At 40.9% G+C, this 20,787-nt stretch overlaps 1 protein-coding gene across 5 annotated transcripts in view; it reads right to left on the reverse strand.

Moving 5' to 3' along the window:
• Positions 1-20,787, reverse strand: part of HECW1 (HECT, C2 and WW domain containing E3 ubiquitin protein ligase 1) — a 398,524-nt gene that overhangs the window by 227,364 nt on the left and 150,373 nt on the right. The window lies entirely within an intron of this gene.

The raw sequence follows: 20,787 nt of genomic DNA on the forward strand, positions 1-20,787 counted from the left end.
TAGGTCAGGTTTTCTAAATCTGTCATTTGTGTTGCTCTCCTCTGTATGCTCTCCAATTTATCCACATCTTTCCTAAAATATTGGAGATAGTATTCCAGCTGAGGCCTCACCAGTACATTGTAGAGCAGGACAATTACATTCCTGTCAATATACCCCAGAAAATTAGCCTTTTTTTTTTTAACAATTGCATCACATTGTTGACACATTCAATTTGTGGTCCACTCTACCCTGAGATGTTTTTCAGCAGTACTATCATCTAATCAGTAGTTTCCCATTTTGTAGTTGTGCATTTAATTTTTCCTTCCTAAGTGTAGTATTTTGCACTTATGTTTAGTGGATTTCATCTTGTTGATTTCAGACCAATTTTCCAATTTGTCAAGGTTATTTTAAATTCTAATCCTGTCCTCCAAAAGCTTGCAACCCTGCCCATCTTGGTGTCATCTACAAATTTTATAAACATGTGCTCCATAGAATCATAGACTTTAAGGTCAGAAGGGACCATTGTGATCATCTAGTCTGACCTCCTGCACATCGCAGGCTACAGAATCTCACCACCCACTCCTGTATCAAACCTGTGTCTGAGCTATTGAAGTCCTCAAATCATGGTTTAAAGACTTCAAGGTGCAGAGAGTCTTCCAGCAAGTGACTCGTGCCCCACACTGCAGAGGAAGTTGAAAAACCCCCAGGGCCTCTGCCAATCTTCCCTGGAGCAAAATTCCTTCCTGACCCCCAATATGGTGACCAGCTAAACCCTGAGCATGTGGGCAAGACTCACCAGCCAGACACCCAGGAAAGAATTCTCTGTAGTAACTCAGATCCCACCCCATTTAACATCCTTTCACAAGCCATTGGGGATATTTACTGCTAATAGTCAAAGACCAATCTCATTATACCATCCCCTCCTTAAGCTTATCAAGCTTAGTCTTGAAGCCAGATATGTCTTTTGCCCCCACTATTCCCCTTGGAAGGCTGTTCCAGAACTTTACTCCTCTGATGGTTAGAAACCTTCATCTAATTTCAAGTCTAAACTTCCTGATGGCCAGTTTATATCCATTTGTTCTTGTGTCCACATTGTTACTGAGCTTAAATAATTCCTCTCCCTTCCTGGTATTTATTCCTCTGATATGTTTGTAGAGATCAATCATATCTCCCCTCAGCCTTCTTTTGGTTAGGCTAAACAAGCCAAGCTCTTTCAGTCTCCTTTCATAAGACAGATTTTCCATTCCTCGGATCATCCTAGTAGACCTTCTCTGTACCTGTTCCAGTTTGAATTCATCCTTCTTAAACATGGGAGACCAGAACTGCACACACTATTCCAGATGAGGTCTCACCAGTGCCTTGTATAACAGTACTAATACCTCGCTTGATGCATCCTCGCCTGGAAATACCTCGCCTGATGCATCCCAAGACCACATTAGCTTTTTTCACGGCCATATCACATTGGCGGCTCATGGTTATCCTATGATCAACCAATACTCCGAGGTCCTTCTCCTCCTCTGTTACTTCCAACTGATGCGTCCCCAGCTTATAACCAATCCATAATCCAAGTCATTAATGAAAATATTGAGTAGTACCAGACCCAGGACTGACCCTTAAGGGATCTCACGAGCTACACCCTCCCAGTGTGACAGGGTACCATTGATAACTACTCTTTGAGTATGGTCTTTCAACAAGTTCTGCACCCCCTTTATAGTAACTTCATCTAAATCACATTTCCCTAGTTTGTTTACAAGAATGTCATGTGGGACTATGTTAAAAGCTTCCCTAAAATCAAGATATATCACATCTACTGCTTCCCTCATCCACTAGGCCAGTAACACCGTCAAAGAAGGAAATTTGGTTGGGTTGACATGATTTGTTCTTGACAAATCCATTCCAGCTACTCCTTGTAGCCCTATTATCTTCTAGGTGCTTACAAATTGTTTAATAATTTGTTTCAGTATCTTTCCATGTATCCGTGTGTGTGTGTATCCAGGTGTGGGTATGTGGAGTTAAGACTGTAAATTCCCAACAATAACTTATGAAAAGAACCCTTTTAGAAAATGGTAGTTCTACAAAATCCAAACAATAGAAAACCAGGACACTTTAAATTCATATTTGAAAGTTTGGGAATGAAGGAACCCTGAACAACTTTAAATCTGCCCCCAAATTCCTGCACAACCTCCACCAGATTTCCCGGGACAACTGTACACCTTACATCTATTCCATTGGCAATATGAGCCACATATACCCCACTAGTCTGTCCAGTTCGCAACATCAGAAGTAAAGGAGATGAACTAGATCTTGCCAGGGGTTCTAAAATGAAGGAATTTTGAAGCATTCCGATCAAGCCATTTATAGTCTATGACATGACAAAAGCATTAGAAAATATAAGTGTAAATCACTGTTTTAAAACATCTGCTAGGAACTGAGTTGTGTGCTCTATACCAGCTCATCTGGAGTCTGATCCAACTCTCATTGAAGCTAATGGAAAGACTCACTGATTTCAATAGCAGTTGGATTGGGCCCTATTTTACATAGCTCCCTTTATTCATTTCCTCTGACTAAAGAAATAGTCTTCTCAACTGAAATCCTTCTCTTCCAAACCCAGCATTTAATCATTTATGTTGCCCTTCTCCACCTTTTCTATTTCTGCTGTGCTGTGTTTCTGCTTTAAAATACTTGGTTAAAGAAATAAATCTGCTAAATACTTTATGTCAGCGATTGTATTTCTACTGTACAGTATGTAATATATGCCTTGGTCAGCTAAATCATTATGTCATAGAAGTATTATTTAGCATTATATTGCATCTAGAATGCAACAAATGTATAATGAATTTTTTAAAAGAAACAAATCTACCAAAGCAAAACCAGATTCTATTCACCAAACTGCACAAAAACCACAATAGGGTAGTTCAGAGGCAGAAATGTTATCAGGGCACACATTATGCATTTACATGGTTTCCACTGAATCATTTTCTTTCAGAGATTTTTCATACATCACAGAAGGCGCTGCACACTCAGTAAAGCCTTCACAATGACACAGTAATTACAGAGGTACCTGCTAGCAGTGCAACTCTTAAGGTGGTGTCAGGGGTTCCATTATTAACCCAATTTTCATGGCTTGGTAGCTCAGCCACAAAATATGCCTGCACTGCCTTTCAGTCAGGAGCAGAAAATTTCAAACCAGGAGCGATTTATTTCTCTTTTTAATTTAGATATTTATCCAGTTATAAAGGAAAAGGAAAAAAAGAATTATGCTGTGACGTTGGTAAACCAAGTGCCAGCTCTGGCTAACACCGTAGGCGTTAATTAGGAACTGACGAACTCATAGCTAAAAGCCAAATGAGCTCGCCTGCACGTTAATTTTGTTCAATATTGGTATTAGTCTTATATAACTGTATTTAGACTCTGTGAAAAGCTTGTAACTTGCTGCATGCTTTAAGCTCACTTGTAATGTCTGTATTCCATGCCACAAGGTAAAATAAGTTTGTTTTATAATTGTAAAAATGCCTTCTCTGAACTTGCGAAATCAGATGGAAAGAGTGGTTCCCTCTGCCCATCCAGGAGGACTATCAAAAATTAACTGGGCCATCACAGGACAAAATTTGTGACTTGCCCCATACACCCATGGAGAAGTACATACAGAAGGCCTCATCCCATTGGTTTGAATGCTAGAAGAGGGAAATAAAAATAGCTACCACCAAGATTTTTCATCTCTGCTGTTTGGACTCTTGGAAGGGCTGGAGTTAAACAAACAAGCGGAGATCCCCAGGGCTAATTCTATTTCTTTTTCCTATTTAATAAACCTTTAGTTAGTTTATTACAAGACTGACTACAGGCCTTGTCTCTGATGTGAGATCTAAGGTACAAATCGATCTAGGGTAAGTGACTGGTCTCTTGGGACTGGATGCAACCTGAATATTTTGTGATTTTTGGTGTAAGTGACCATTTATCACTAATCCCAGCTTGTTTGAGTGGCAAGATAGACTGGAGAGCCCAAGGGGATGATTTGTAATTCCATGTTAAGACTGTTACAGTGATCCAGTTACTGGTTTGGTGAAATCTAAATTATAGAACATACTACCAGTTTGGGATCTCTGCCCTGCTTTTGACAGTCTGCCCAGAGGTTGGCACTCATGCTCATGAGCCACTACGGACAGCGTGACATATACCAATTCTGATGCTTTTTTGTGCTCTTATAATGGGGCAAAATACTATTTTTAAAACTAATGCATAGTATAAACTCAACACAAAACCTTATATCTGAACACCGTGGGTGAAATTGCCACTGATTTCTGTAGGGCCAAGGTTTCACTCTGATGTGTGGAGCAATTCCAATCCAGATCCAGCTGGCCTGTTTGGGCCTGATTATCCTGCCATTTGCATCACTGCATATCAGCAGTAGCTCCTCTTAAGGAAAGGGTGTTACATTAGTGTAAGTGAGGAAAAAAATCAGATCCCAGAACTATAACCGGCCAAACCAAAACTTCAGATATGGCCACCTGCATTTTAGTAACATTGGTATCCAGATTTGACTGTAGAATCAAACTGTACAAATGGGGTCCATCTATAATTTAAAATAGTATCTAATTTGGTTATTTCAAAAAGTGGATAAAGTATCTGAGTTGTTAAGACTTGAACGCTATAAACAGTAAATGTTATTGCCAACCCCAACAATTAAAAAAAAATCCAAAACATGAGTTTGAACCACCCAAAATAATGAGATTAGGTTAAAATTCATGAGGTTTTTTTAAAAAATGTAAAAATCCCCATTTGACTGGTCTGACTTTTGATATTTAACTCTTCCTCGTACACTGAATATGGGAAAGATAATTTCAGGTTGAAAGTATAGTAAATGTATTATGCAATCAACATTATAACTAGTATAATATGATATTACACCAAAAAATGGTTAAAAGAACATCATTAAGGTTCGAAAATCAAGCACCCAAAAGATAGGAAAGGCCAGAATTAAGATTGCCTCTGCAATCTTAATTTACACTCTTGTGCATATGCATTATGATAGTCTTTGCATAGGCAACTTTAATTCTTGCATTTCCTAACTTTTGAGTGCTTAACTTTACAACCTTAATAATGTTCCTTGAACATCTGTGTGTATAATTTCCTACTTTAAAACAAAAAGAGTTACTCAAAAAAGCAGAAATTCCGTTATTTGGCATCATGTTCACACCCACGTGGGTCATCAGTAGGGCTGGAACCTTTATATCCTCTGCACAGACCTCTGACACTTGAATTAACAGAGTAAGTGATAGCTGTAGTTATCTGTTATCTTCCAGCATTAGAGGGGGATGGAATACTTTGCCAGTGAGGCTTCACAGATATTTGCTGACAGCAGAGGAAAGGTGAGAGTTGGGAATTTCCAGGTTCTATTCCATACTTTGGAGGGAAGTGTGCTGTAGTGGACACAGACTTCTCCTCTTTGCCCCAGTCATGATCCCTTCCACCCTGTTCCCTCCAACGTGTCCCCATCCCTGTCCTGTCTCTTCCCCACTGATGGCTACTCATACCAGTCCCATTCTTCTTGCCTCACCAGGCTTATTTTCCTAATCCAAGATTTTTTACCCATCAAGTCTTAATCTCACCTCTCCAGACACCCTGCCATTTAGTCTCTTGCTTTCAGGAAGAACACTGCAGAACCATTATGATATTTACAGCTGAAATTCAGTTACAGAATCCATTCATCACCCATCCTATTTCTAACTGAACCCTATTTCTTTTCTTATCATGCAAGTGATTTTTTTCCACTTCACACCTTGTACTTTTGTGCATTATGCTTATAACACAAAAGGAGATTTTTTTTTCTTTTACTTTTTTTTTTAAGGTCCTTTTTTAATGATTTCTCTGGTTTGGGGCTTCCAACAAGTAATGCTGGTGCTAAAGGCTTCAGCTGTGCAAGACAGAGAGAATGAGAAGTGACAGGCATGGACAAAAACAGTATAAGAAATAGAAAAAGAGGGATTTTAAAAAAAAACAAACAATGCCTATTTCTGCATTTGAGGTCTGACTCTCATTTACAATAAGACAACACTTAACACCTTTCTGGTAGTAGATTACCTTTAGACACAGTCTACTCATGTAAAGCAATTTTAATGGATTTAATGTAAATTAGAATCAGGCCCATGGTATTTATCCTCATGATTGCAGGGATGATTCCATAGCACACAAGCAGTACAGTGACAAGTATGTAGTGACAGCTCATCCTCAGACAAGCAAAGATGCATATCATCTCATTACACCACAGTGCAGGCCTCTTCGAAAGAAGCATGTATATGTCAGCTAGCTCCTCCCAGCCAGGGAGGCGGAAGGATTAGTAGGGAATAGTGCAGGTTAAATTTAGAGGACTCACTGAGGATGCTGCACTAGACATTGAAGAGTCAGAATAATTCACAGGCAGGAGATCATTTAAGAGGAGAGAACTTAATGAAATCAGGGTAGATACTATAAATGAAAGATGAAAGGTGGACAGAAGCATCATTAGAGCAATTTAATTAAGAAGCAATCACAGCAGAAGTATCTATTTTAAGATGGTTTACTTTTATAAAAAGAATCTGGCAATAAGATTTGAGAGGGAATTATAATTTCTAATGGGATGAGTGAACTTTAGGAAGTTTGAAAAGTTTGAAATTTGCATGTATAAAGAACCTTTCATCTGAGGCTCTCAAGGTACTATACCAATATTAATAGGGTGCTTTTGCGCTAAACAGATATTGGAACCCTCCAGGGAGATTGACTGATTCCTGCTGACCAGTGTGGCAGGTCTGGCTCTTTCATTCCACTCTGGGAGGGGAAAGTGACCTTTTGGTCAGAGGGATTTAGGGTTCTATGGCTGAAATCCTAGGAACAGCCGAGCCAGGGGAGAAGGCCTGGGCTGCATTTATTAGCTATACATTGCTCATAAAGCCAACCCCCAGCAAGGGAGTGAGTTTGCCCTTACACAGTATATGTACACTTTATTTGGAACTGAGTGGGTACACCACCTGCTTGCAGACCCAATCCTATCTTCTTCATTCAGGCAAAACTGTCAGCAAAATCCAACTGAATTTTGTGTGTGTAATTACTGTAGGATTGGGTCCTAACAAATTAATCCTCAGAACACCACTCAGGAGGTGGATAAGTATGATCATATCTAGTTTATAGATAGGTAAACTAAGGCAAAAAGAGATTAAGTGACTTACCCAAGATCACACAGTCAATGGCAGAGCTGAGACTAGAACCCAACAGTTCTACAATGCTACAAAGTTTCTGTAATAATTAAGTGATGGGGCCTATCCTCATCAACACTAAAACCCCTTTACACTATTCTGGCAATGTAAAAAGAGCCTTGAAGCAGCATAAATCATTTATGCCCACTTTAAAGAGTAGCGTAAAAGCACCTTAGCATAAACAGGAATCAAGTTTGTAGTCTGCATACTAACGTAACATTTACATATTGCTCAATTACATGCTATTTTCAATGCACACACTATACGTTATGCCTTGTCATTTTATTTTAATGGCAACTTTTCATAGGGTTTTTCAAATGAGAAACACACAAAACCACCAAAATTTAACACAACAAATTGTTTGTACTATTATCTTAAACATTAAAATAAGAGAGTGATGTCTAACACTCTGCCCTTAAAGCAGCCCACTGGGGTTTGATTTCTTGTTTCATCTGGGACGTAAGACTACCCACTCTTCTGAGCCCCTCAGATCAACAGAGGCGGCTCTAGGTATTTTGCCGCCCCAAGCATGGCAGGCAGGCTGCCTTTGGCGGCTTGCCTGGGGGAGATCCCCGGTCCTGCGGATTCAGTGGCACTCCTGTGGGAGGTCCGCTGAACCTGCGGGACCAGCGGACCCTCCGCAGGCATGCCGCCGAAGGCAACCTGCCTGCCGCCCTCGCGGCTACCAGAAGAGCACCCCCCGTGGCTTGCCGCCCCAGGCACGCGCTTGGCATGCTGGTGCCTGGAGCTGCCCCTGCAGATCAACCACCATATCCAGTGGCAATGCATGGGTATGAAGAGATGAACTGAGACAGGCATGGCAACCATTCCTTTGGATTACTTTGCATTTGTGAGTTGAGGTCAGACCCATATATATTTAGGTGCAGGAGTTTTCATTGTATTTAATTATTAATAAAACTACTGAAACAAGAGCTGGTATCCCAATCACCTTTCAGAGGAAAAATAACCTTGCTATAAATGTGCTGACATCACTCCAGTCACTCAATGCATCTTCCCATTCCCCCTGTGTTTGTAACCTATGCAATTTCATATTTTTTCTACATAGTTAAAACCACTTGGGCCAAATTCTGCACCTGGATACACTGCACCTGGATGCACAATGAAGTCAATGGGCTTGATTCTGCAGCTGCTGCATGCAAGCAGTTCTCACTAATTTCAGTGGGAATTGTTTGCTCTCAGCTGCTTCAGAAATAGGCCCAATGGGAGTATCCAAGGGCAGACTATGGCTCCTTGTTCAGTGAAACAGAGAGAGAGGCTGTATCTTCTGAAGTACATTCCAACAAAGCACTGGATAGCACAGACCAAAACAGAATTTCCACTGGATTTTAGTTAACAGTGGCAAAGGCTAACACACAAACAGTAGATGAAGCTATAATCTTGTGCCTTTGATAGCAGAAATGTAGCCATTTGCAAAACAACATCAACTGGGTTACCTTATTTTCCTGATCCATTAAAACAAATTAATATTGACTGCACCATCCACTGTGCAGAATATTAAAATAAAAAACTCTAATGAGGAAGACAATCCATACACATTCATTTATAGACTTTTCAATGAACAGATTACACTTTTAGAACATTAAAACAGCATTAGCCACATTACCAGCACAGTTTGGATGTCAAGAACCTCTTCTCGTTTCTATACAACTACTGCAGACTCTGAACACTGAACTCTGAGTTGCTCTGAAAACCTGATTGCTGAAGCCAAAGTAAAAATAGAATCTCTTGCACAATAGAATTCATGATCAAAAACTGATACATTGTGCTTCAATTTTCACTATTAGGATATCACTGGTATGATTTGTTGAGCAGGTCTTTGCAAAATAGATACATATGTAGACCAACATTTTAAAATGTGAGTACCTATAGAAAGAATCCTAAATATCCATATTGTGCACATAGAATTCACACTGTCATATACTTACTCTGCATGAATGCCAGCAAGTGCACAGCTCACACCTGCATCAACCTCATAGGTGTAGAATTGAGCAATTGTAATCACCTAAATCCTTCCATTCTCTGGGGTAAACGGACAACCAACAGTAAACCTGAATCTCCGGAAGACTTAAGTGGAGGATCAGACTCTTTGGGCCCCACCTTGAGATTTCAGCAGCATTTGAAGGAGAGAATGGGGCATAGATCACTTACAACTGCCCACATATTCAAATACAGGGAGATGAGGGAAGTTCAGGACACTAGCAGACCCTCTTGAAGGATTCCCATAGAGTGAGTGATGTTAGTCTCTTTGCGGTCATCTCCAAAGCCACCTGCTACAGCAAATGGTGGATCAAGCATCACAGTCTGCCCCACAAACCACATCTGCATCTTGCAGCGGAAGTTAGGCCATAAGCACTAACTTCAAAGCATGAGCTATGTAGAGCTCCTGGCTGGAATGAGTGGCCCCTTCACTAATCCTCCTTCCTCATGCCCCCCAAAAGCCTCTAACAAGCACCCCAAACCAGTCACCGTTTCTTGCTGCCAGCCCAAAACCACACTAGCCAAAAGTTGGGGCTTCAGCAGTAGCAAGAAACTATGATTGTTGTACTGAATCGTACGAGGAAGAAAGGTGTACGTGAGTGTGGGGCGGGGAGACCAGGAAAGTGGCAGCAACAAATGGGAGGGAGGCAGAGAACAGCTCAGTGTTGTATTTGTTTCAGAGGGAGAGAAGCAGCTGGGAGAAGGTTGGGCCAGTGCAGGATTACCAGAGGATTGGGAGGGGAGCAGAATTCATGTCCTGCTTCTTGAGCTGGTGTCTGGGAAGGAAGAAGATACAATTGGGCTAGCAATTGTTCTTTCACTGAGCAGCAATGCTTCTGGATCTACTCCTCTGCCCACAGTTTGCTCAAAATAAAAGCCTCATAGAAATGAGAGGAAAACCTTTTCTGACATTTGTATGATCTGATGAAGGCACAGCCGCCACACGCAAACCCTCCCCACAACTCCAGCTGTAGGAATCAGTACAGCTGTCAGAAACTCTGTTCTTTAAGAAGTGAAAGGAAAAGATGAGGAATAGGTGCAGTAACACCCATTTATACAGTGAACACTTCAAATCATACAGCAACTTTTAATGAATATCCACACTTGGTTCTGCGGGTGGACTGAAATGCTTTTACAATAGTGGATAAGACACTGGAGTCCGGGGAGTCCGGAGATGTAGATTCTATTCTAAATTCTGCCACTGACCTGCTGTGTGACCTTGGGCAAGTCACTTCACCTGGCTGTACCTCTGTCTCCCCTCCCACCCTTTGTCTGTCTTGTCTATTTAGGCGATAAGTTCTTTAGGTCAAGGACTGCCTCATACTATATGTATGTTCAGCACCTAGCACAATGGGGTCCTGATCTCAGTTGGAACCTTTAGGTGCTTCTATAATATAATAATAAATAAATACAAAAAACTGCTTAAGATCCTATATCACTGAGGGCCACATCCTGGCCTCATGTAATTCTGACACTGGTTTCAGTGGGATTAGAATTTTCCCGATAAAATATATGGGAGAAGTTTAAAAATTACAAGTAAATACTTTAAAAAAATAAAATATTTGAAAATTATTTCCTCTTCTATTTCCCTCCCAAGGTCGGAATTCAGGGATCTTCCCTGGCAAGAATTGATGACACTTCTAACACCTAAAGCCTGGTAAAGAATGCAGCTCCCTGTTTCTCTCTAGGCCCCTGTGATGCCAACTGTCACAAGATAAGAAACCCAGAAATCTGAACTCAGCTCCTAAAAGGTAAATAAATATAATCAGAGGCTTGTGAATCAAGTTTGGATCCATATCCAGACAGTATCCAAACTTTCGCAAAATTCATAGTGGTCAGATGTAGGGTCTTGGTTCCACAGAAAGGAAAAAAACTTTTTACCAAAACAATTTCTTCTGAAGTTTTTTTTTTGCTGGTTTTTTGAAAATTTTGATTTGTCATTAAAAAAAACTGAACGTCCAGTAAGCCCCCCCAGTTGTTTGGTTTTCAGACAAAAACGGAAGTATTTTGATTAAGAAAGGCCACTGCAGTACCTCCTGTAAACTGCAGTTCAAGCGCCTTATGCTCCTATTCTCCTCCATAGACTGGGTTCCCCAGCCAGATTACATCTCCCATAGTGCACCCACCTCATGCATGGGAGAGATAGTCCAACAAGAGAACCTGGCCTATAGAGAGGAAGGGAAGCATGAAGCACCTGGACTAAAAAACTCATGAGGCATCACAGTGATATTTCAAAATGGAAATATTTGAGTTTTGGGTCAAAATATTTGATTTTTCACAAGAAACTCAAAATTTTACATAGAAAATTTAGACAATATCTTTTTTTCCATTTTCGTCAAAATTTTCTGTGGCAGGGAAAAAGATTGCTAACCAGCTCTGTCCTCAATTCCCACTAAAGCCTATGGGAAGTGAGGGCATTCTGCATCTTGTATGACCCATGTTCAAGAAAGATGAATTTCAATTGGAACATGTGCAGAGAAGAGCTACTAGGATGGATCAAGAGAAAGGAGGACCTATCTTTATGAGTAGGGCCCTACCAAATTCACGGTTCATTTTGGTCAATTTCATGGTCATAGGATTTAAAAAATCATAAATTTAATTATTTCAGATATTTAAATCTGAAATTTCACAGCGTTGTAACTCTAAGGGTTCTGACCCAAAATGGGATTGTGGGGGGTCACAGGGTGATTGTAGGGGGGTTCCGGTGTTACCACCTTTACTTCTGCGCTGCTGCTGGCGGCAGTACTGCCTTCAGAATTGGGTGGCTGGAAAGAGGCGACTGCTGGCCACGAGCCAAGCTCTGAAGACAGTGCTGCCATGAGCAGCAGCACAGAAGTAAGGACGGCAAGGTATGGTATGGCCACGCTTACTTCTGCACTTCTGCCTTCCGAGCTGGACCCTCAGCCAGCAACCACCACTCTTCAGCTGCCCAGCTCAGAAGGCAACAGTGCAGAAATAAGGGTGGAGTGGTATGGTACTGCCACCATTACTTCTCCACTGCTGCTGGCAGGGTGCTGCCGTCAGAGCTGGGCACCTGGCCAACAGCTGCCACTCTCTGGGCCACCCAGCTCTGAAGGCAGCATAGAAGTAAGGGTAGCTATACCACAATCCCCCTATAATAAATTTGCGATGCCCGCACAACTCCCTTTTGGGTCAGGATCCCCAGTTGGAGAAAGTTTGGTTTCCCCTGTGAAATCTGTATATTATAGGGTAAAAATATACAAAAGACCAGATTTCATGGTTCATGATGCCTTTTTCATGGCCGAGAATTTGGTAGGGCCCTATTTATGAGAAGAAACTGAAAGGGCTTGGCTTGTTTAGCCTAGCAAAATGAAGGCTGAGGGGAGATAGGATTGTTCTCTATAAATACATCAGGGGCATAAACACCAGGAGGGTGAAGAGTTAATTAAACTAATGGACAATGTTGATACAGTAACAAATGGGTATGAACTGGCTGCAAACAAATTCAGGCTAGAAATCAGAAGAAAGTTTCTAAGCATCAGAGGAGTGAAGTTCTGGAAAAGTCTCCCACTAAGAGTTGTGAGAACAAACAACTTAAATAGTTTTAAGAGAGAGCAGGACAAATTTATGAGGGGATTGTATGATGGGGTTACTTATGAGGGTGTGCAGTAGGGCTGGGCATGATGAGGGGCATTTTTAGCAACCAGACAGGTGCTCAAACCACTGTCGATTATTGAGATGGAAATCGATTATTTTGCTTATTGCCAAGAGTAATACCTGTAAGTCTTCTGTACCAACCTTAGCATCACTAAGGCAAAGATGGGACGGGGTTGGTGGGAGGCAGCGATCATGAAGTGTGGGACTGATTGCATCCTCCCTGATATGCTGGGGCAAGTGTGAAAAACAGGAAGTCGATCTATATTTGACTTCTGGTGTGTGTGTCGGGACCCATGAGAGTGCAGACTCTGCAAAAACACATCTGTATAACTAAGGGCTTAAAAGTGTTTGCTTAATGGTTTTTGTTTGATTGACATGTTGTTGATGTAATTGTAGCAGTTACTAACTTAAAAGGGGTAGACAGCTCTGAGGAATTTGGATGTGATCTTCTGGACTTCTCTTGGAATCCCCAGCAACAGGCAGATAGCTGGGCACTGGAACCTTCTCATTTGACCACTTGAGACCCCTCCAGACCCTGGGTAATGATTGTTTGGGGGTGCTCTATAGCCTACTGTGTTTGTATGTACTTGAGACTAAACAAAGCAGAGACTTGGAGTACAGGCATTCAGGTGTGAGTGCTGGAAGCTAATAAAGTGAAGGCTTTAAGTAAAAGCATTTTGTGTGATTTATGCCAGCCATATAGCAGACAGAGGTGCTGCATCTCCCTTGGTTTATTTACTGATACCACCTCACAGAGAGTAAAGTTACTGAGAGATTTGGGTGTAAGTAACCCCAGATAACAGGCACCCCTGGGGGTCCCTTCTGGTTCATGTGCAATATTCTTAAAATCACATGCTTCAGGGCTGCAATGTATTGTTTTTTGGGGGTTTCTTGCTCCTTCCTCTGAAACATCAGAGATGGGACATTGGGGACAGCGCTCTGAGCATTCTCTCTCTCAGGCACTTGCCTGGTTCACATGCTCAGGTCTAACTGATCATTATATATGGAGTCAGAAGGGAATTTTCCCTCAGGTCAGATTGGAAGTGACCTTGGGTTTTCTTTTTTCCCCCCATCTTTCCCTGCAACATGGGGTGCGGGTCATTTGCCAGGATCATAGAATATCAGGGTTAGAAGGGGCCTCAGGAGGTCATCTAGTCCAACCCCCTGCTCAAGGCAGGACCAATCCCCAGACAGATTTTTATCCCAGTTCCCTAAATGGCCCCCTCAAGGACTGAACTCACAACCCTGGGTTTAGCAGGTCAATGCTCAAACCACTGAGCTATCCCTCCTGTTTAGCTTTCACTTAATCAATTCCGTGGCACTGTGGAGGCAGCAGGCCTCAGGTCTTGTTGCACCTCAATCTCTCCTACTGCCTGTGACACACAATAGTCTCTTGTGGGCTGTAATTTGGTTTAATTGTGGTTATTGGGTTTAGTAGAGAGTGCTGGGTAGTGTTGGTGGCCTGTGATACACAGGAGGTCAGACTATGATCTGGTGGTCCCTTCTGCCTTGAACTCTGTGACTGGGCACAAAAGTAAGGAAAACAATATTGTCATGGCCTTCTCCCCCACACCTAGCTGAGTATGGTTTGAGAGAAGCTGGGGGACTAAGTGTTCTTTTAGGGGGCAGAGCCACTGGCCAACTCCAATCGGAGAGTGAGAGGCACTGCTGCACAATAGATCTGCCTGCACTACAGCTTTTTGGGATTTTTGACAGTGCGGTTTTCTCTCATTTATTTGGAAAGCCCTTGTGCTACAACGTACTTTTATTATCCTCATTTTGACAATATCCTTTAAAGCAACTTCGTAAAGTAATTAAAGGGATACTTTCAGAAAGGCCTCCAATAAATGCATTTGGTTGGGACATTTCAGTACATTGATTTTGGAACATTTATGCTTATGTTCCAAAAACAAAGGGATTTGTACTAAACATTAACTACATACTAGGATACAATACTCCCAATCTCTTTGGCAGGTGCATCATGTTGCCTCAGATCTCTGACTAGTTCAGTTGCATGACCTTCAGACTGTAAGTCTTCTGCTATTTTTCCATGCTCAACAGTGGTACAGAAAACTCTGTTATCTCTGATATCTGCAAGCAGTGTGTCTCCTTCCTTTGTCAGTACTAAACCTGTGGCAACAAAAGTAACCCATTCAAACAAGATAACTGCACATTCAGCTACTATGCTAAAGACAGTGAAATTTGAACTGCGTCAAAGTTCCCCCCATTTTAGGGATGTGCTAACTTAATGTACTGTTTATGGGAAGATGCAGCATTACACCTCAAACAAATGGTCTCTCACACTGACTATTGCTGTATAGGCCAAAAAATGTGCCAGAAATTCTAATGAAGTAAAGCTTGCTTCCTTTCCTGGAAAACTCATTATAGGTTGGTTATTTCACTGCAGTGCCCTCCAAGCTGCAACACAGAGAAAGTATGCTTCCCTAGAGGCACACAAAACCTCCAAGAACAGCCATTTCATATTTATTGTGGTCAGTTACTGTTTATCACTGGATGTCATAAAAACCAAATTACCAGTCTGCTGCAGAAATGCAAAACCGGCTGTAGTGTGACAATGCCTGTGCATCTATTAATACTCTTTATTTTCTGAGTACTAGTAGGATATGAGTTCAGTTCTGTCTTGCATTCATGCTGTAATTTGGAAGCAAACTCCCTAAGGCTCACAGCAATTGCATATCTGTCGTTCAACATTATATTGTAAGTTTGTGATCCATAAAAAGTGCAAAGACACAAACTTCTCTAGGAAACGGAATTAATCTTTTTTTTTTTAGCTGTGAATAAATATAAACTGCAGATGGCTATAGTAATGTGTGATGTTACGTGTGTGCGTGTGTGTGAGAAATATGAATGCAGAGGTAATATGAATGCACTCAGCTTACTGTACAGAATTAGCCATAGTTATACATAATATACTGGGACAGAAACAGAGTAAATGGGAAACAGAGGATTAAAGATAACAAAAAGATAATAAAGAAGCTGACTGATTGTTTATTGTACTGTCCCTGCTGATAGAAAAGAGACAAACTTGGTTGAGAAGGTGGTTAAGGTAGTGGATTGGAACTCAGGAGTCCTATGTACAATTCCTAGATCTCCCATAGTCTTCCCTCAGTGATCTTGAATAAGTCACTTAAACTCTCTGTGCCTCAGTTCCCTATATGTAAGATGTGTAAGAGGACTTGTTCTCTCCCATCCGATGATTTGTCTATTTAGACGGCAAACTCTTCAGGGCAGGTTCTGTCTTTTGCCATGTGTCTGCATAGCTTCTAGCACAATGGGGCCCTGATCTCAGTTGGGGCCTTTCAGTGCTACTATAAATGCAAATAATAACAACTAATAATTGGTTGTAATGAATATAAAAGGGATTGTTAAAACCACAAGTCAAAGACTTGACTCTGTAATGCTTTTGAGGTCCTAAACTATCACCTGTGCTTCGTATGGTAGTGACACTACACAGGATCTCTTACTCTCTCTCTGTCCTGGCCTGAACTAAGCAGTCGTGGAAGAGATTGCTGATTGCTCTAAATTGCTGCATGCTGTATCTCTGCACAGTTAATCTTAAGCTTTTTTCTAAGCTTAAAAAAAAAACCCTAAACCTTTTTGTCTGTTACTAGTATTGATAGGATAGGTTTGGCTTTTTTTTTTTTTTTTAATTTTGTCCATCAAATGGAACGAGAAACAAGGACATCTCTGGGCATCACAGTAGCCTGTCCAAAAATAGTTCTGTACCCATTCGGATCACTGCAAGTTATGCTTTTAGTTTTCCCCCAGATATCAAGATTGTCTCAGTTGTACTAAACCAGGCTATCAGCTGATTCAAAAGCAAGGTATATGTTAAATGCCTGCCCTATGAGTGCTGAAACTTGTACCACTGAAGGAGAGAGAGCTATTCTCTGCTGTCATAGAACCATAGCACAGAAATAATTCTATTGCCTTTAGTGCAATTTAAAAGTTATCTGTTCACTTAGCCCTTGGTAACTCAGACCAAGCAGGTGATTCTGAGAATATCAGCGAAACACAATTAAACAATATAAAAATAGCTGAAATGATTGAAATCTGAGGAATTTGGTAAAGATGTGTAGTGTAATTTCTGCGAAAAATGGTTTCCATTCCTTCCCCATGCCCTCCTTTCCTGTATACTGCTACAAATATATCTATAATACCCATAACTTTAAAACTCAATAGCACCAAATCCCCCTATTAGTGTTTCTTATGACCACATTGAAAAATTGTGCTTTATTCCTTGTTGAACTTCATTTCAGGCTATCTTCTTTGCCAATGATTATGGTCATCATCAGCTGTATCTGTCTGAAGATTTCCACCACCTACAGAAGTGATCTGGAAATATGGTTCAGTGTTTTTTGCTAAAGTGTACAGTGTATTTTACCATCAATTTTGTCCTTCCATGCTCCTACTTCAACTCCCAGACCACTGAAAGCGAACTAGTGTAACCTTTACCAGAAGTGGAGCCCCGCTTTCAATTCTGTTTAATGCCTTAGCAGTGTTTTAGGTACAATGGTTAGAGATTACATAACTAGAATGCCATGTGTCACCTTATCATTAACTGCCTAAGATGTTGGAGAGAAAGGTTCAGTTCCTATCATAATTGCTCAAATAATATTAAGGATTTAGTACAAAACACTCCCAGACATCCAATGTATATCTATATATTCAAAACATAGCAAAGTAGCAATGTATTCCCATTTACTTATTTTCACCCTTCAATTCACCTTTCCTAATTTTTATTATTCACAAAACTCCCAAACTTTAATGTGCATGTTTCTTGAGCTTAAATAAGCGAATGTTAAAAAAAATGTCATCTGAGCTATTTACTTAAAGTTAGCTGCTAGCACAGAAATAAGTTCCCTGGCTGTTATGTGAAAGGTCCTCGGTTTAAATCTCCTGGCAGTCCTATTGGCAGTAGAAAAACACATTTAATTTTGAGGTCAGACTAGATTAATATAATGGCCCCTTCTAGCCTTAAAATCTATTAAGTACATTTTACCCCAGACAACAACAAAAAATTCAGTACTTTTTTATTTCAAGGACTAGAGTCAAAATTTATTCTGCAGTGGAGCCCAAGTTTGGGAGCCTTCAGATTCCTATATAAGGCATTATTAAATTTTATTTAGCATTTGGTTACATTTTGTTTTTCATTTTGTTTTTGTTCCTGGCAATTTGACAGGCAGCACTGGCTGTCTCTGTACTGTAGTACTGTAGTATCTATAAGTTTGCATATTTTGTATCACAGTTGGGTCAACAGGCTGCTTAAAAAGTAATTATATACAAATAAATGCAAGCATAAAAACTAGCAAAAGCAGAAATGAAAGGATGATTTTGTAGCTGAGCTAATATGTGTTACAAGTTACTTTTATTACTAAAATAAAGATGCCAAACCAGCATCAAATGTAAGGGAAGTGCAAAATGAACAGAATATATTTTAAAAATGGGGACCCTGAAAGTGACTTGCTATATCATTGTGCTCTCTCTCCCTCTCCTCCTTCTCCCCAGTTTTTAAACGGACAAATTAACTTAAAAAGTCCTTTAATGCATGGCAAAAATAATAAAACAGATTTCTTCGATGCTGCTACTCTGTTAATATTATTATTTGTTTTCAGCAGAACACACCACAATGTGCTACATGCTGTACAAACGTAAAAGAAGGTAAGATCCTTGCCCTAAAGAACTTAAAAACTGGCTCACAATGGCTTCTTCGATTATGAAATGCATGAGACTGTCAAACACTGTAGCTTCACTTAAGCTTTTAAGCAACCACAAAGCCTCCATATATCCTCAATAATGAGCAGTATCCCTTAAATATAATGTAGAAATGTGTATATCTCTACACGTATACACAACATGTATCTCTACTTTAAATTCATACCTCAGTGGTTAAGCAAGTTTGGTTACCAATATCATCATGTACTATTATGTACTGCTCCTTATGTATTTATCTCCCTTTTCCTCTGGATATTGGTAGGCAGGATGACGACTTGTCCTATATGAGTGAGTAGGGGAATGCATCCAGTGAAATCCAGGAGCTGCTGAAATCAACGGCAAAACTCCCATTGACCTCAGCCACGCCAGGATTGCGCCCACCACCAGTTATTTAGTTTCACATTATGGATCACATGGGAAAGATACTTCTAGCTAGTTCTACTGCCCTCTCCCCCCCAAGATACTGGAGGCATCTCCTTCATGATGGGATGAACCTCTCCAAGTCCAGATCTTGGGAAATTAAGTCTCTTGTTCCATAACTCTGCTTTACCATTTAAAGAAAACAAAGTTTCGGCTTTGCAGCTTAGTAGCTGTAGCACAAGGAAGCAGTTTCAAATAAGAACCTTTGAGTTAAACTACAGTATATTTCCTCTCCGAAATTAGAAGCATTAAAATCTTAATAGTAACATCCACTGTCACCACATCACAGGCAGGCTGCTGTAACTGCCCTCAGCTGCATTTTTTATAAATATAAAAGATTACAAAACTGAAATATCAACAGTACCCCTTCAATTCTTTGAGACAGCCATCTGTTGGTCAACTTACCACTTGGCACTACAGAACATGGCCTGCAGCCTCACACTGCAAGAGAACTCCGATCAACCCACTTCTAACACTATGAATACCCACAGAACACCTGCAGGTGGCAGAATAAATTCCTGCTGGTGCCAGATATTTAGGTCAAATTCAGGGATGAGTCTAAGATGGCTAACTTACACATCTCTTCCAGCCCCCTTAATATGTAAATTATACCACCTGAGTCTGAGTCCCTTAGATTGCCTTAAATCCAGTCAACCTTAGATTGATACCCACTTACACCTCCATGCATATCATCTCTGAATTTGGCCAAACAGTATAAGGGAGATTACTGGAAAAAAATCAGAGGTGACATGTAAATTGATGTAGTTAGACTCTTCATGCCCTACTCACTTATGCCCTACTCCACACCACTGAGTTCAGTGGAAGTTGTGCTATTGACTTCAGTGGGAGCAGGTTCAAGCCCTTAGACTCCATTACACCAATGTAGACTCCCTTATATCTATACTACTCTACCCGTGTGCAAAGTTTGTGTGACTTACATGCTCAGGGGACTCAAAAACAGGTTAGCTATTATTTTAGATTCCCTGGGCCAGATTCAGATCTCAGTTGCATAGATGTAAATCAGGAGTAATTCCATTGACGTCAATGTAGTTGCATCAGTGTAAAACTAGCAAAAGAGCAGTCTGGAGGCAGTGAGCAACTCATAAAGTCCTCCAGTCAACGAGGTTTTTTTTTAAAATGAGGACTGATTAAACAATTTAAGATTAGGCTCACTGGGGTGTCTTTCACAACACGTTGATGTAAATCCTAACTGATGGTATAACTCATACTATATGATGTCAAGTGGACTTTAATGCTTAATTATATCAGCCTGAAAATAGTTTGAATCAGTCAATATCCACAGTATTCATGACCTAGTAGGCACCGTTGTTCACCACTCCATAAAGCATTTTGGATCATCCTAATGTATAAATGCAGGAGTGGCCAAACTATGGCTCGCGAGCCACATGTGGTTTTTTTACAGTTAAAGTGCAGCTTGTGGAGCTCCTCCCCTCCTTCCTCCCTCCCAGACTTGGTACGGAAGCTTGGGACCTCTGCCTTGCAGCAGGGTGGTGGGGTAGGGGTTTCTGACCAGTGGGGAGAGGGGTCTTGGGGCTCCAGCCCGGCAGGGTGCACCTGCTGGGACTCGGGGCTTCAGCAGGAGCAGGTCAGAAGACCTGAGCCCCAGCAGGCGTGCCCTGGCTCTTCAACTTCTGAAGATTGTCATATGTGGCTTGGAGGGTCAGTATGTTTGGCCACCCCTGTATAAATGAAACTTCCTGAAAGACATACAGACCATGGGCACAAGCTAAAAAAAGCTCACTTCTTTCCACATTCATTGAATTGCACTGTAGTAGCATGAAAAAGTACT

This window comes from Mauremys mutica, chromosome 2, assembly GCF_020497125.1.
Source record: "Mauremys mutica isolate MM-2020 ecotype Southern chromosome 2, ASM2049712v1, whole genome shotgun sequence".
In the NCBI taxonomy this organism is placed as follows: Eukaryota; Metazoa; Chordata; order Testudines; family Geoemydidae; genus Mauremys; species Mauremys mutica.